This window comes from Ochotona princeps, chromosome 7, assembly GCF_030435755.1.
Source record: "Ochotona princeps isolate mOchPri1 chromosome 7, mOchPri1.hap1, whole genome shotgun sequence".
Classification (NCBI taxonomy): domain Eukaryota; kingdom Metazoa; phylum Chordata; class Mammalia; order Lagomorpha; family Ochotonidae; genus Ochotona; species Ochotona princeps.
The window spans coordinates 14,134,133-14,138,980 of record NC_080838.1 but is presented as its reverse complement, the minus strand read 5'-3'; positions in this window follow the sequence as shown (position 1 = coordinate 14,138,980).

Here is a 4,848-nt window from a genome sequence, read left to right as displayed (position 1 = left end):
AGCTGGGGACAAACCAGGCTGGGCAGACTGTACCTACTGGAACATGCATAAGCCAGAGTGGGTAAAGGTTGGTTGGGCGCTTTGCCACAGCATCAGTTAGCAGATGCTGGCACAGGGGCAAATTCTATCGACTAAACTGCAGTACCACCTGGAGAGTGCAAGCTCTGGGGATGGGAGTAGGCCCACTAGGGAAACAGTGAACACTTCCCTCTTGGGTTGCCACTCCAACTGGTGAGAATGAGAACCAGGACTGGGACAGGCATGACTAGACAAAGAGTGGCACCCACTGACACATGTGTGGGCTGGATAGTGTGGCTGGTTGGGTTGAACTAGGTAGGCTTCAAAGCACATTGATAAGTAAGAACTGAATGGGATGTGGGACAGAAAGGACCAGTCTGCTGTACATACTGGCAAGCACGGGAACCAGAGCAGGAGGCAGGCCTGGTAGGGGTTATTGTGGGTTGCCCCGGCTAGGCTACAACCCCCACTGGTTTGCATGTGGGCTGAGTATGCAGTGGGTAGGATTGGGCTGGACTGCAACACCCATTAGTTTGTGTAGAAGGCAGGGCTAGAGACAACTGATCCAGAAATTGCAACAGTGTGTGCATAGACTGTTTTGTGCGACAGACTGTGCCAGACCCTGTATTGGCATACACATACAAGAATCAGGTCTGGAATCACCTCAGATGAAGTTTCTTTGGGAATGAAGTGCTAGACTCAAAGCTCCAACCATAGAGGAAATTGCAGGTTCCAGGGTCTGACCGTGAAGGGCATGTGTCAGAGCTAGGCCTCCTCAGTGGCTTAGATGGAGCAGTGGACAACATATCCAGATGCACATGGGGGATATGGCAATACGCTGGAGCCTGCAAAGGACAACTGGTACCCAAACAGAGGACAGAAAAAATTGATCAACTACCCCAGCCAAGAGTTGGCAGTGAATACCTGGGCAAATGGAGACTCTAAGGTGGACTATGTCAACTGATGGATTCTGGAGAGGTTTCATTGGGTTTGGAGTGGCAAGATTGGCAGCAATTCAAAACTGTTGAACTATCAAAACCACTTGAGTGGAGCTGTCGGAACATGCCCCACATCAGGTACCCTGGGATGGGTGGGAGGCTGGATGTGGCTTTTTCCCTTATCTCTCCTCTTCCTGCAGATATAAAGAGGAAAAAACTGAATGTCAAAAAAATTTTTTTTAATTAAAAAATAACAACAAAAAAAAAAACAAAAAAAAACCTGAATGTTGGGCCCGGCGGCGTGGCCTAGCGGCTAAAGTCCTCGCCTTGAACGCCCCGGGATCCCATATGGGCGCCGGTTCTAATCCCGGCAGCTCCACTTCCCATCCAGCTCCCTGCTTGTGGCCTGGGAAAGCAGTTGAGGACGGCCCAATGCATTGGGACACTGCACCCGCGTGGGAGACCCAGAAGAGGTTCCAGGTTCCCGGCTTCGGATCGGCGCGCATCGGCCCGTTGCGGCTCACTTGGGGAGTGAATCATCGGACGGAAGATCTTCCTCTCTGTCTCTCCTCTGTATATATCTGGCTGTAATAAAATGAATAAATCTTTAAAAAAAAAAAAAAAACCTGAATGTCAAAACAATGGTCACACCCACTTTCCTCTAGCCCTTGACCCTTCACACCCTAATCAAATATGTAAAAAGTATCAAAAATGAAATTTATACAGTAAAAATAAAAATATGTACAGCAAGACAGCTGTAATAAAAGCAGCCTGGAACTGTTATAAAAACAGATCCGAAGATGAACAGAATAGAGTAGAAATCTGAGGAGTGAACCCACACAACTGCAGCACTCAAGGAATTTTTGACAAGCAAACCAAAATCAATCCAGGGAGAAAAGACAACCTCTTCAACTACCGGCATTGAGAAAATCGAGTCAATGTGTGCCTAAGTATGACACAATACCCCCAGCTTACATCCTATATGGGCACCAGTTTACTCCCAGCTGCCTACTTCCTGTCCAGCTCTGAGGGAACGTACCCAGGAAAGCAGCCTAAGATGGCCCAAGTGCTTGGCCTCCTGCAGCTATGTTGGGAGATTGGGATGAAGCTCCCGGTTCTGGCCTGGCCCAATGTCAGCCACAGTCAGATTGAGAATGAACTAGCAGATCAAAGACTTCTCTTCCTTTGTCTCTTTTTTCTCTATATATACCTCATGCCTTTTAAATAAATAAAACAAATCTTAAAAAAAAAATAGGGCTCGGCAGCGTGGCCTAGTGGCTAAGGTCCTCGCCTTGATCCCATATGGCCGCTGGTTCTAATCCCAGCGGCTCCACTTCCTCTCTGTCTCTCTTCCTCTCAGTATATCTGACTTTCTAATAAAAAATAAAATAAATCTATAAATAAATAAATAAATAAATAAATAAATAAATAAATAAATAAAGTACATACGGGGCCCAGCACAATAGCCGTTGTGGCCATTTGGGGAACGAACTAACAGATGGAAGATATTTTTCTCTGTCTCTGCTTATCTCTGTAAATCTGATTTGCCTTTTCTAATAAAAATAAATACATCTTTAAAAAAAAGGCATAGTACAAAGCCGTAGTAGTTAAAACAGCTTGATGATTGGCATTTAAACACACACACACACAGAACACACAAAACATAATAGCCCAGAAATTTATCAACTTTTTTTTTAAAGATTTATTCATTTTATTACAGCCAGATATACAGAGAGGAGGAGAGACAGAGAGGAAGATCTTCCATCGGATGGTTCACTCCCCAAGTGAGCCGCAACAGGCCGGTCCGCGCCGACCCAGTGCCGGGAACCAGGAACCTCTTCCGGGTCTCCCACGCGGGTGCAGGGTCCCAAGGCTTTGGGCCGTCCTCGACTGCTTTCCCAGGCCACAAGCAGGGAGCTGGATGGGAAGTGGAGCTGCCGGGATTAGAACCGGCGCCCATATGGGATCTCGGAGCTTTCAAGGCGAGGACTTTAGCCGCTAGGCCATGCCGCCGGGCCCAAAATTTATCAATTTTTTAACAAAGGAACCAAAAAACATGCATTGGAGAAAAGAGTGCTTCAATAAATGGTGCTGTCAAAACTGCAATACTGAAATACCACCATACAGCCCACAAATATGGATAATCATTGCTAATAATTTTTTTTAATTAAAATTGTAGACAAACCAAATTTAGGTCATCTGAGCAAGAAAACAATTAGTAGTTGGGCAACACCTTGAACGAGTCAAGATTGAGAATTCCACCCAGCAGGCAATGTTTATGGACCTAAAAAGGAAGTGCCGCATTTGGACATGTCTGGACAGTCTGCAGTCTGTGTTTGGCTGAAAACTCAGCCACTGCAGCCGGCGGAGGCTCAGCTACTGCTCACACACACACAATCTCAAATAAGCGTGCAGGGTTTTTGCATTTTAGGTTAGGTTAGCATTCACTGCATTCAGAAACAACGATGTGACCAATTTAATAGGATACATGAATTGTATCTAATTCTGACAACTCATGTTTGTAAATGAATAAATCCACTCACAAGCACTTGCATAAATCTTAAAAATATAATGTTGATTAAAAGAAGCTCCACACAAGGAACACTTAGCACGTGCTTTTACACACAGAAAGTCCCAAAACAAATTAGCTCAAGATCCAAAGTACGGTGTTTAATGTATGCGTCAATGGAAACTACACAGGAACTTGTCACAGAGTCAGTTTCCATGCAAATGAGAATGGTAAGCATGTTGAAGGGAGAGGAACATGGGAAACCTCCATTCACCGACCCCACAGTGGTTACATGACATGTGACACCGGCACTCATTGTGCTGCGTTTTGCTTTGTGCATTTCCCTGTTCTATTTCATAATAAAAAGGCTTAAAATAAAAAGATTATGGCAGCATTATGCCTTAGCTAGTTAAACTGCTGCCTATAACAGCAGCATCCCCTACGAGTGCTGGTTCATGACTCGACTGCTCCATCTGTTTCTCTGTTAATGGCCTGGGGAAGAAGCAGCGGGAAGCCCAAGTGCTTGGGCTCCTGCAACCATGTGGGAGACCTGGAAGAGCCTCCTAGCTTTCGGCTTGGCCTGGCACAGTCCCAGCCATTGTGCCCTTTGGGACAGTGACCTATCAGATGAAAGATTTGTCTCTCTATCCAACTATACCTTTCAACTAAATTTTTAAATTTAATTTTTTGGGGCCAGTGCAGTGGCTTATTGCGTTAGCACAGGCATCCCACATGGGAGCTGGTTTTAGACTGGGCTGTTCCACTTCCCAACCAACTCCCTGCTTGTGGTCTGGGAAGGCAGCAGTGGATGGCTCAAGTGCCTGAGACCCTGCACTCATGTGGGAGACCCAGAGATACTCCTGAATCCTGATTTTTGGACCAGCTCAACTCTGGCCATTGTGGCCATTTGGAGAGTGAACCAGCAGATGGAAGATTTCTCTGTATCTCTCCTTCTCTGTAAATCTGATCTGCTTTTCCTATGAAGATACGTAAACCTTCAAAAGAAAAAGATCTGGTGATTCCGAACAGCTCATGTTCTGGCTAATCCACTTCCAGTTCAGCTCCCTGCGAGTGCTCTAGGAAAAGCAGAGGAGAATGGACCCAATGTTTGGGCCCTCTACAGCCCACAGGGTTAATCCTGATGAGGTTCTGGGCTCCTGGTTTAGGCCAATTCCAGGCCAGCTTTGTGGCCATCCAGGAAGGAAGCCAGAAGACAGAAGGGTTCTCTCTGTCTCCCACTCTTTTTCAAATAAGCAGATAATTGTTCAGAATGTTTTCCAATATGATAGCAGTATTACAGCAATCTCGTTGAATATTCTCCAAATAGATCTATATTGAAAAATATAACATTATTGCCTCTCGGTCTTTTGACTAAGATTAAGT